Source organism: Pleurodeles waltl, chromosome 7, assembly GCF_031143425.1.
Source record: "Pleurodeles waltl isolate 20211129_DDA chromosome 7, aPleWal1.hap1.20221129, whole genome shotgun sequence".
Lineage (NCBI taxonomy): Eukaryota > Metazoa > Chordata > Amphibia > Caudata > Salamandridae > Pleurodeles > Pleurodeles waltl.
Window position 1 is genome coordinate 792,025,081 of NC_090446.1, and position 11,855 is coordinate 792,036,935.

The window sequence follows — 11,855 nt, forward strand, 5'->3', positions numbered from 1 at the left end:
TTTTCCAGTGTGAAATATTCAGCATGGGCTCTGAAGAACGCGAATCTTCTAAAAAATATTCAGTATGAGGTGTCAGTGGAGGCAGAAAACAACTTTCAGATATTCAGCAGTGGCTCTGGAGGCAGGGCATCCACTGTAAATACACAGCAGGGCCGTAGTTACCACGGATATATCCAGTACGGACTGCGAAGGTAGAAAATCAAATGTTACATATCCAGCCTGGGATGTGGAGCGCGCCAGTCCCCCCAAAAACCATCCAGCCGGGGCTGTGAAGACATTTCCACTGTTAGATTTCCAGCAACGGCTGTGGAGAAAGGACTTCCACTGTTAAATGTTAAACATCCAGCATGTGCAGTGAAGAAAGAACGTCCGGTGGTGAAAGTCCGACAAGGGCTGTGAGGACGGAACAGCCACTGTTCAACATTCCGCATGGACCGTGGAGACAGAAAGTCCACTCAAAGCAAAGCACTAGGTTGGCAGTAGAAAACATAAAGTGCGTTCCTATGCAGGCAGCTGGCTAGCTCGGCTTTATTAAAAATGAATGTTCTCCATTTGGAAGAGACAGAGAAAGTCCGCTTAGCTAATAAAGAGCAGGGATCGCTTTAAACAGATCGCGAATTTGTTGAAGGCAGTTACTCATTCCTGATCCAGACCAGTGAAATAAAAACAAAAGTTCATATTTCTAACATACGGCATGAATCATCTTTTCAAAAAAGTGCATTTTTTGACAGGGGAAAGTGGCTGTGCCAGCCCTACAGGGCTCCCGTAATGGATGGCGAAGGAATTGAGACAATGAGGGGCGCCTGCGCGGTGCGGACAGGTCCCCGGTGTGCAGGGCTGGCTCCCAGGACCTGCTCAGGCTGCGCCTTAGGCGGGAGGGGCGCGCGCTCCAACCTGGGCCCTCGCGCTCGGATTCTTTCGCCTTCACTGATGGGGCGAGATGCAAAAACTGGATCCTGGCATAGCTGCAAGGGATTTTGCAGCTGCTTCGCAAAAGAAAACACATCATAACTCTTTGCTCCCCTCCAGGTCTTCCTGCGCGAGACAGGCGTTGTTACTGGAAGTGATCCCTGCCTCCAGTCTTGTTCCCAGTCTGGCTGATCTGCATTCCCCTGTCCAGATCAGAAGTGCTGACCACATTGACAATTACCCACTGCATCTATGCTCTCACAGATTGCCCTATAGACTGCATCGTAGGACCCTCTCCCCTCTCGCTCGCCTCGTCCTCTCTTTCGGTCTGTTCCCTCTTTCACCAACCCTCTTTGTCACACAGATCCCTCTCTCTTTCTCTCACTGACTCTCTCTCTCTCTGTCTCTCTCTCTCTCTCTCGATCTCTCTCTCTATATATAGATATATACACACACACACATATATATTCACTTAAAAAAGCAAGGTTACAGGGATGTTATACTTAGCCTCACATTTTAAAGATACACAACCACAGAAATTCAGCAGTTAGAGTTAATTCAAGTAACTATAACTTGTGCCCTAAGGTAACTATAACTTGCACCCTGGCCATGCACTGGTAATTACCCCATATATTGCAACACTCATGACATCTTTAATAACATCATTGATAATATCAATGTAATATTTAAGGTAATATTTTTGAGGAGAAAACTGTACATGCGGGGGCGTGAGATATAGTTACCTTAGGGCACTAGTTATAGTTATTTGAAATTACTCGGACTATAACTGGTGAATTTCTATGGTTTTGTACATCTAAAATGTGAGCCTAACTATAACGTCCCTGTAACCTTTGTTTTTTTAAGTGAATCTCTATAGTTTCTTTAATGTTAAGTACTTTTAATTACTTTAATGACTTTACGTTAATCCAACCACAGTCGTGCACAGCCGGCAGGGTTTGGCTGCAGGGCCCTGCCCTGCAGCCAATCCCCTATAATCCATGTTTACCACCGCCGGCCAACATGAGAAAGAAAAGGGCCTTGATTTACCCTGGATCCGAGGAGGATCCCGGAAGGATCCCAGGAGGATCTGGGGATTGGGCAAAAAAAAAAATTTGCAACTTTTTTTGCCCATAAGAGGTTCCTAAGGGATACCTTCATCCTGACCCGTTATATGTTTTTTACACTGCTTTTTTCCCTCCCCAGCCAATGTGAGAAACAAAATGGCAGCTGCAACTTTTCTGTCAGTTTGCGACCATCAAATCAGGGCCTTGCTTTTCCCCCAGATTTGCGAAGGATCCCAGTTGGATCCACGCTTCTGTATATGCATATTTGGTTTTCTTTTAATATTTCAAAAACTACTCTTTCTGCATCAAGAGCTACCCTCCTTACAAATTTGGTGTAATTCTGTCCAGCAGTTCAGACTGAAGTCATGTCTAATATCTTTATGGGAAATGCACTTTTTTTGACCCTGCCTTTGTCTCGGCCCGCTTGATGGATCATTCTAAAACTTCCCGTGCACCTGACCGACAGTAGGCGACATATATATATATATATATATATATATATATATATATATATATATATATATATATTTATTTATATATATATATATACACAAAGGTTAAAGTAATGTTATAGTTAGGTGAATTTTTCACTGACGTTATCGTTTTGAACTAAAAAACACAGATATTCAGCAGTTATAGTTAGCAGCACTAAGTATAACTTGCACCGCACATGCATTGCATATGACCTCACATAATTTTTTTAACAGATTTTATTGCATTTTTCTGTCAAAAAGTATTTAACTTTCAGTTACTGGGAAACGTTGTTGTAAATGAATCACAGTTAGTAGCAAACCTCCTCCCCTCCTATGCAGCTCCCAGTACAGCAGCACATCCCAGTAGTATAGCTTTAATGCAGGATGTATAGGTTAGGAAAAGAAAGAGGAGGAGTGCATGAACTTAGTATTTCCCAAGGAACCATCTCTAACCCCTTCCCTCCATGAGTGTAGATGCGGGCATCTAACTGTTATTGTTGTGTGCCGCAGTGGGGAATAGTGCTTCTACATCCAGGCCCCTAGTGCCCCAGCTCATGTCCGATGTGACCTCACATTTGTAAGTGCATGAACCTAAAGCACCCTCTCCCTCAGAAGTGGCGTAACAAAGGCTCCTGCAGCCCTCCATGGTGCAGGGGCCCCGAGCTCCAGGGGGCCCCCTCAGCACAGTACACTGCGCACTGGTCACAAACACCTAACTGGGTCAAGGAGGGAGGAGGCCCTTTCAAGGTACTTTGCAGGGGGGCCCCCTCAAGTTTTGTGACCCTCAGAACAACAGGCACAGTTGATCCTGCAGGTGTAGAACTCATGGAGTCAGGGCTTGGGTTCTTCAAGCTATCCAAAACTGTGTCCAATTCTCGGGCCATCTGTAAAGTCCCTGTTCTCCTCCTTGCCTCATTTAAGAGTACCGCTCCTTCATACTCTGCCCATCCCTCTAACTCACTGTGCCAGGCTTCCACTCTTGGACCTGCCAGTGCCTTCCAGCACTGTGTTATTTCTTGTTTAGCTAGTAAGAATGCTAAGTTCTGAAATTTGCTGGTAGCCTTGGTTTTGGAGGTGTGGGGGAGCCAGTGTAACAAAGAGTGCCATGGAAAGACAGGGACATCTTTTTCAACGACCTCCGCCAAAACTCCGGCTACCTCCTCCCAAAAGTGGCGCAGTGTGGGACAGGTCCAAAGCAAATGCAGAAAGTCAGCTCCTATGCTGCCACACTTAGGGCAAGTTGCATCTGCGGTATGGAAGAATTTGTTAATGTTTTCCAGAGTGAGATATGCCCTGTGCAGTACATAAAAGTTGATTCATTCGAACTTAGAGTTCCTAGAGGCACTGGGTATTCTGTCTAATATTGTCTTCCAATCTCTATCTGCTATGGGGGTCTCCAAGTCCTCTTCCTATCGGGACCTCAGCCTCTCTAGAGATTAGAGTATATCTTCTTGGATTGTCCTATAGAGGCAGGTGACTGCATTGAAAGTGCCTGAAGATAGTGCAATATACTGGCAGGTTCTAAACTATCAAGGATCTGTTAAGTCCGTCTTCCAATGCCTGTGGCGGGCCACTGTCAATGCCTGATGCAACAGTAAATGCCTCGGTGGGAGGTCAAAATCTCTGTCGAAGTCCTCAAAAGGCAGCAGATCCGCATTCCAAAAAGGAATACCAATTTTGTTCGCACCTACATCTATCCGCTCCTGCATTCCCCCCCAGTAATCCGCATGGGGTAGGACTGTCAGTATTTTCATTGGTAGTTCTGGTGAGTATGGGGCACAGACTTGTGTCCTCTGAAGACATCTGATCCAGCACTTCTGCATGACCACAAACTCTGGATCCTTCTATCAGCAGCTGACCTACTCTCAGTACTATTCTAGTGAGCTCGCCCAGGTCGGGGACCGAAGAGCCCACCAGCCTCCCCAGATTCTGTCTTCCTGCCAACAACCGAGTGTTTCACTGCAGTTCCACTTCGAGGTATTATGCCTCGAAGTCTGGAATGGCAGTCCCCCTTGCGTCATTGGACGTTGCAGCTTTGCTAATGCCACTCGTTCGCGGCTATGCCCCCATCTGAACGCCATGATCAGGGAGTCCAGTTTCCAGTACAGGGCTCTGGGAATCCAGACAAGAGTGTCCCAAGGAAATACAGGAGGCGGGGGAGAGCCACCATCTTCAGCAGGGCTACAAGTCCCGCTACTGACAGTGGTAACGATTGACAGAAGTCTATCTGTATCTTTAATTTCCTTATTGCCTAACCCAGGTTTCCCTCATACAGGCCAGTGGAGCCGTGGAAGATTGTGACCCCTAGGTAAGATAGACAACGGGGCTACCACCACAGGACCTCTAGTCCCTCAGGGGCTGCACAACTGTCATTAGTGGGGAACAGTTTGGTTTTCTCCCATTTGACCTTCAAACCTGACAGTGTACCAAATTCGTCCAGTGAGTTCTTTGTACCCTTGAGATTGTTCTCTGTGTCCCTGAGATAAAGCTGTAAGTCATCTGCATAAAGCATGATCTGTTGAGGTAGCACCCCATCCTGAATCCTCTGATAGCGACCGCTCGTTCTGGCTAAACTGGCCATAGGTTTCATAGCCAGCGCAAAGAGCAGAGGCAATTTGAGGACACCGCTGTCTTGTCCCTCGGCCCCCATTGTAATTGGCAGAGACAGTCTTGTCAGTGTGGACTCTGGCTATTGGCTCGGTGAAAAGAAGTTGCGTCCAGGCCAAAAAACCTTCACCCAGATGCATATGTTTAATCACTTCATAGAGGAATCCCGCCACTCCAAGCTGTCAAAAGTTTTCTAGTGTCTACCAAAAGCACAGCCACTTTCTCACAATTGTAGAAGGTAGTTTCTAAGAGTTACAGGAGTCACCGTATATTCAGAGCAATGTTCCTGCAGGGGATGAACCCCACTTGGTCCAGGTGTATTAATTTAGTCATCATCAACAGCAGCCAGTATTTTGCTTAATATCTTGTAATCGACGTTCAACATCAGAGCGGTTGGTAAGTCCTGCAAACAGTTGGGGATCTCTCCAGTTTAAGTGGTGGCACCACCAATGTCTCATGAGTGGACGTTGGGAGGCCTCCTAAGCCACTAACTTCCTTATAGAGCTCCACTGATGTGGGGGCTAGTTCTGCAGAGTAAGTGATATATAACTCCACTGGGAAGCCATCCCTGCCTGACGTTTTGCCCCTGGCCAGCATCTTTATTGCTCCCCTTGCCCCCTGCAATGTGATGTCTGTACCTAAGTTCTCAGCCTCCTCCTCAGGTATTCCCGGACGGGGTGCCAAGGAGAGGTAGGTCTGCAATCCCCGCGTGACTTGTGGTGCCACTTCTCTGTATAGCTCACAATCATACCGAAAGAAGTGGTCATTTATGTCAAGTTGGGTGCACAATCTGTTGCGGTCTTCTGAGGTTGTTTCCACAATAGGTGTTCTCCTCTTCTTGGGGTTTGCTAGCCAGGCCAGCAAAGTGCTCACCCGATCTCTCTCCACATCTTCCCTCTCCGCGTACTTACTGTAATCAAAACACCGCAGCCTCTCAATCTGTGCTGCCACTCTCTCCCTGGCATCTAAGAGCGCTGGCTTGAATGCAGGGTGCCCTGGTCTCCGATGCTCTACTTCTCACAGACCCTGCTCTGCCTCAAGCACTTCCCTCATCAAGGTCTTCCAGACTCCCATTGACTCTGCAATGCACTGATTCCTTAGCACTAGGTTAAAAACATCCCACTCCATCAGGGGCTAGGAGGCTGTGCCCCCATTATTCTCAAAGCAGCGTCCTATCTTGTCTCTAATTGACTCTCGGTATAGTTGGTCTGTGAAGGAATTAGATTTTAGAGTCTATGTAAGTATACTAGGTCTGGGTTGGTCCCTCTGCATCTGGAGTAAAATCAGCTAAGTACTCAGCATTGTGCACTAAAGTGTATAAGTCTGAGCCATGCATTGTGTTGGAGAGTCTCCCAAGGGCAGGTGTGAGCAGCCCATTAAGCTAGTCCGCCACACAGTTAAAATTCCCCCCCAAAATAGTGGGGTGTATCAGATAAGGGACAGGTGGGCTCAATATTCTTGTAATAAATGCACTCTGGTCTGTGTTGGGGCCATAAATATTGACTATAATGATGTCCCCGCCATCTAGTCTGCCTGTCACTACAACGAACCTACCCTCCGGATGAACTATGTCCCCTGTATGTTGGAACAGTACTCCAACTCTAATCCATATTAGAACTCTCCAAGCATATGCTGAGTAAGTAGTGTAATATGTTTGCCTTCACCACCTGAGCTGTAATGCGGCCCCCTCTTTAGCGATGAGGTGTGTCTCCTGCATTAAGGCTATGTGAACCCCTCTCCTATGTAAGAATGAAACCGCCTTATACCGTTTTGTCATGGATTGCCTTCCCCTAACATTCCAGGTGTGGATTCGATATGTCATGGATATCGTCATCTGTGTGCCTCTTTGCTGTCCTCCCCTTTCTGTGTACCCGGTGGTAGGTGGCTAAGCCAAAGCAGGGGCCCTCCACTGGGATAGCGCAGGATGTGTGCATGGTCTCAAATCACTGGTTTCCCAATAACCCTCAAACAAACTTATCCCCAACTCACACTCCCCATGATAAGAAGCTTCAGTCCCCTAATCCAAACTATCAAACAAAAGTATGAGTCTCACAGGGGGACCCACTACACAACTTCAGGTGGTTGTACCAGGCAGAAGCTGCTCCTCCAGAGGCATCGCCCATCCAGCATCAGTTACTGTGTTCATTTGGCATTGCTGTGGGAAGGTACGTAAGCCCCCCGCTAATCCTCCCTCACATCCCCCAATTGTCATCTTAAGCATTACCAGTTCTGAACTGTCCCCATCAGGCTTGTAGCATCAGATGAGATTGTCAGCCATTCCGGGGGTGAGCCTTGGTAGCTCCAGATTTGTGCCCTTGGAGCTACAGTAGTCCTGGTCTGAGTCAGAGTCTCTCTGCCCCGTCCACTGCCTGGTGATGATAGGCCAGATCCTCCTCCACTCAATGATCCCACTGCCTCCATTGCCTTCTGCCTTCCTTGTTGGGCTTCAGCTCTGGATGGGAGACCTACCCCACTGGTTGACCGTCAACAACGTCGCCTGGAGCGTCGCAGTCGCGCACCCCAAAGCCTGTGACTGGGTCCATCCTGGGGGTGTTGATCTATCCAGGTTCAGACCTCCTGAGGGTCTTGGAAAAAACAGACCTCTTCTGGGGTGACCACTCTCAAGAGGCCAGAAACAGCATGGCATAAGGGATGCCTAATTCACATAGCTTCTTCTTAGCATCCAGGAATTTAGAGTGCTGTCTCTGCACCTCACGGAAGAAGTCCGGAAATATCATCACACAGCTATTGTTGACCATGATATCAACTCGCTGTCTCGCCTGCCGAATTATGTGATTCCGATCTTTGTAATACAGTAATTAGGCCACTACTTGTTACGGGGCTCCCCTGGCGATGGAGATTTTGCAGGTACTCTGCATAAAATGCAGACAGACTCTCTTTGGCCACTTCTTCTCGAAACCACCTCTCCATGTAGGTGACCATATTGTTTTCCTCCACTCTCTCAGGTAGACCAATGTTGCATATGTTATTGCAGCGTGACCTGGTTTTGGCATCTTCGGTTCTTGTCATGAAGATCTACATTTTCATCGCCATAGTGGTTAGTCACTCATTCACTGAGGTCAATGCCAGAGGTACATTTGCAAGTTCTCTGTCAGTGGCGTTGACTTGTTCGGACAGGCACTAATGGCCACCTCTGGCCATCTCCATGCCCAGATTGTCAATTTTCATGTCAAGCACCTCTTGCAAGGCTGTGATCATCTGCAAGATGCCCTGTAATGTAGGGCCCACTGTCAACACCTGAGGTCTGCCTTGTCTCCCTACGGTGCCCAAGGAGGAGCCATCTGTTTCGTCCGGCATGGCATAGCCAATGTTCTTGTCTTTTTCCCATGTGGCCTTTCCCATCATGGCTAGGAGTGCATGAGAGTAGCGGTGCAGGCCTTTGTATTGGAAAAGCAGTGTTCCACCTCAGGGGTAAGGGAGGAGGTCGCTAAACACCATGATAGATCCCTGCCTGTGAGATACCAGGATCCTGGACAGGAATGTTCAGTGCGACAGAAGCTCCAGGCAGGCAGTTCCCACGCACACAGGGAGGTTCAACTAGTCTCTGTCAACCCTTCTCCAGTCCCCACTGGACCCACAGGGAAACTCAGTGTTGTAGCATCACTTCAGGCTGTCAGATTACTCTGTAATCAGAAGCAGCCCGCCTTCTGCCTCTACCCCCCCAGATCTCATAATTCGACTCTTGCCACAATTAGCCCTCTGCTGGTGCTGAGAGGTCCTGTCTTACTTGTTCCTAGTGGGGTGAGGGGGCACCTGAGGTGGGCAATAGTGGACTCTGAGAGCCCCACAGGTGAGTCTTCAGTGCTGCTGGGGAAGCAGTGAGTTCCGATACCTTTTGGCCATGTGCTGTTACAGCAGACTACCCAGCAAGGAGAAGATGGCAGTCCGCAGTTAAAGCCCCCAGGGCAGCCAGACAAGGTTGTTCCATATCGGTGGCAGTGTCCCAGGTGATCAGGCATGCCTGTTACACGCAGCTTTGGCCACTAACCTCCACCACCAGCCACTCAATGTCATGCATAGCCCCCACAAGGCAAAGCAGGCCCGTTCCAGCTCCTCAGAGATAGGAAGGCCCCCATGGGGCTCACCTGCTGCCCATTGGGGAGCACAGTCTCTCTCTGGGCTTGATGAGTGGGTGCACTAAATAGGCCCTTTTTCCCCCTTGTGGCAGGCTCCTGACTACCAACTGCAGCCCCCAAGTCCGCTGCAACTTCACTCAATGCTATCAGGGGTGGGGAGAGGAGAGCGCTCAGTCAATTCCCTGCTCACCTGCTGCCTGAGAACGGGCAGGTCCTCAGACGAATGCTGCAGGGCTCAAATGTTGTTCCTGGACCTGGGTGGTCCCACGTTGTTGCAGACTCTGCACTGGCAGTCCTGGGTCTCCACCAGATGCCTTGGATTTTCCATCAGTCCTTCCTCGTGGGGTGCCCTGCCATGACCCACCTCTGCCTGGGGAAAGTGGGGGTCCCAATTCTACGATTCACAGCATTGCTGTCGCAGTCAGGAGTGAGAGGGCAAGGGACAGCTACGTCCACCATGTCTTGTAGGCCAAGGTGAGCTGCACCCAGGTCTGCTCTTCAATTAGTTTACTGCATCAGCCATCTTGGCCTTGCGGTCTTGCCGTCTTGGTCGGTGCCTCAGAAGCCCGATCCTTGAATTCAGGTGAACCAGGGACTCCTCCCAGTCCCTTTGTTGTCATCTCTAGGCCCTCACCAGTACATCAGGGGCTTCTGGGAGTCGTCTCATCTGCAGGATGGTGCTGGATGGGACTTTGCAAGCCTGAGCGCAGTAAGTTGCTGCCTACTCCATTGCCACCTGGTCACACCCCCATGACCTCACATAAGACATCACTCATTACATGTTCTATGATCTCACTTATGACATCACTGAGGACATCTCAAATGATATTATTGGTCACATCATCCAAACATCACTTTCACACATATTGCTCTATGAATTGGTAGACATTAGAGGCCTGACAGTAAGTACAAGATAGCTCAGGAGAAACTCACCTATTACTATCACCACCCCACATACATCTCACTTAGATGTTCAAAACAAGCATTATATTCAACATTCATCCTATTGCATACGCTATGCGGGTACCATAGATCAAATTAACAATTGATCACAGATATATGAGACTACAGTGACTAGTGTTCAATATCTATACAGCTGTTGACAGAAAGCCAAAATAGTGAATGCCAGTTGGAAAAAATAGACTACTATGTACACCTTTAATCTGTATCAAACTCATGACACTACCTGAACCGATATTGAGAAGTAATCTTAAAATGCGTAGTGGTTACTGTAAAAAGTATTGACTCTACGGAGAGAGTTTACTCCATACTACACTGTTATGAACTCCTAGAACTCTCATGAAAAATACACTACAGGGTATTAAAAAGAATCTACTAAGAATAGTGTACACTCTATTCAACAGTTGTCAAAAATACATTATTTGCTAAGAAACACAAGATCTGAAGGTGCTAATGCTCATTTCATGCTGTGATGAAAACCTAACAAATACCTATCTTCTGAAGTAAAACAAGCACACATACATAGTTTATGACCTGGTCACACAGTATTCCGTCACTATATAAAGTATAAAACAAATTAGTACACTCATTGGATAATGTAATCAGTGATGCCATAAATAATGTCTTAGAACATGTCATGAGAAATAACATATGTGAGGTACTAAGCACTGCATGGCTGGGACACAAGTTATAGATAGCAGCAACTGCTGAATTTCTGTGCTTTTTTAGTTCAAACCGTTAATGCTGTCAGTGAGAAATTCACATTACTATAGTGTTACTTTAACATTTGTTTATGTTAGTGATTTATTTAAATTAGATATTTTTATTACACCTGACAATACTGTTTCTTTAAACTTTGTTTTTTTTAATGAATTTCTGAGGTTTCATTTTTTTAAATGATTTCTTTCACACCTAACTATAATGCTACTATAACCTTTAATTTTTTTCAGTGAATTTCTAAAGTTTTTAAAAATAAATTATCACAGGTGTGTATAGTACTGTGTTTAGACAGACTGGCCTCTCCATTCTAACCTCTCTCTCAGATGACGGATGTGCATATACAGGTGTGCACATGGACTACCCATCAGATCTCTCTCTCAGATAATGAATTAGCATTGTAAGTTGTGTGCATGGACTAGCCTCTTCTTTCAGATATCTCTCTAAGAAGACAGGTGTGTAGTAGTAAAAGGAGAGGGACTACCCTTTCCTCTCAGACCTCTCTTTCAGATGACGGTATACATATTAAGGTGTGTACATGGACTGGTCTCTCCTTTCAGACCTTACTCTCAGATGACGGGTATGCATAGTAGGCTGTGTGGAGAGAGACTGGCCTCTCTGCTGAAACCTCTCTCTTGGATGACAGTTGCACATATATGCTCGGTCCCGGGTCTGTCCTCCCTGCTAACGCCCGTCTCTTTGATAATGGGCATGCAGAGTAGGGTGTGGGAAGAGACTGTACTTACCTAGCCAATGGATTTAAATAGTAGACTCTGATAAACAACATGTCCAGTAAGAGTCTTTAACCCAGTCGTAAATGTGCATACTAGAGTATATTCAAAGATCACTTACTACTTTCTACTTTTCATGATCCCACAAGAGTCTTGTAAGATCACTTTTTTTTATATAAGAACTAACCATCTAGTCATCACAGTAGTTATATCTCACAAATTTTCTCTCAAAAAGAAGAGCCATTCATATTAATAGAATGTAATGTGAACTCATCTACTCATTTTTAATTTTGATAT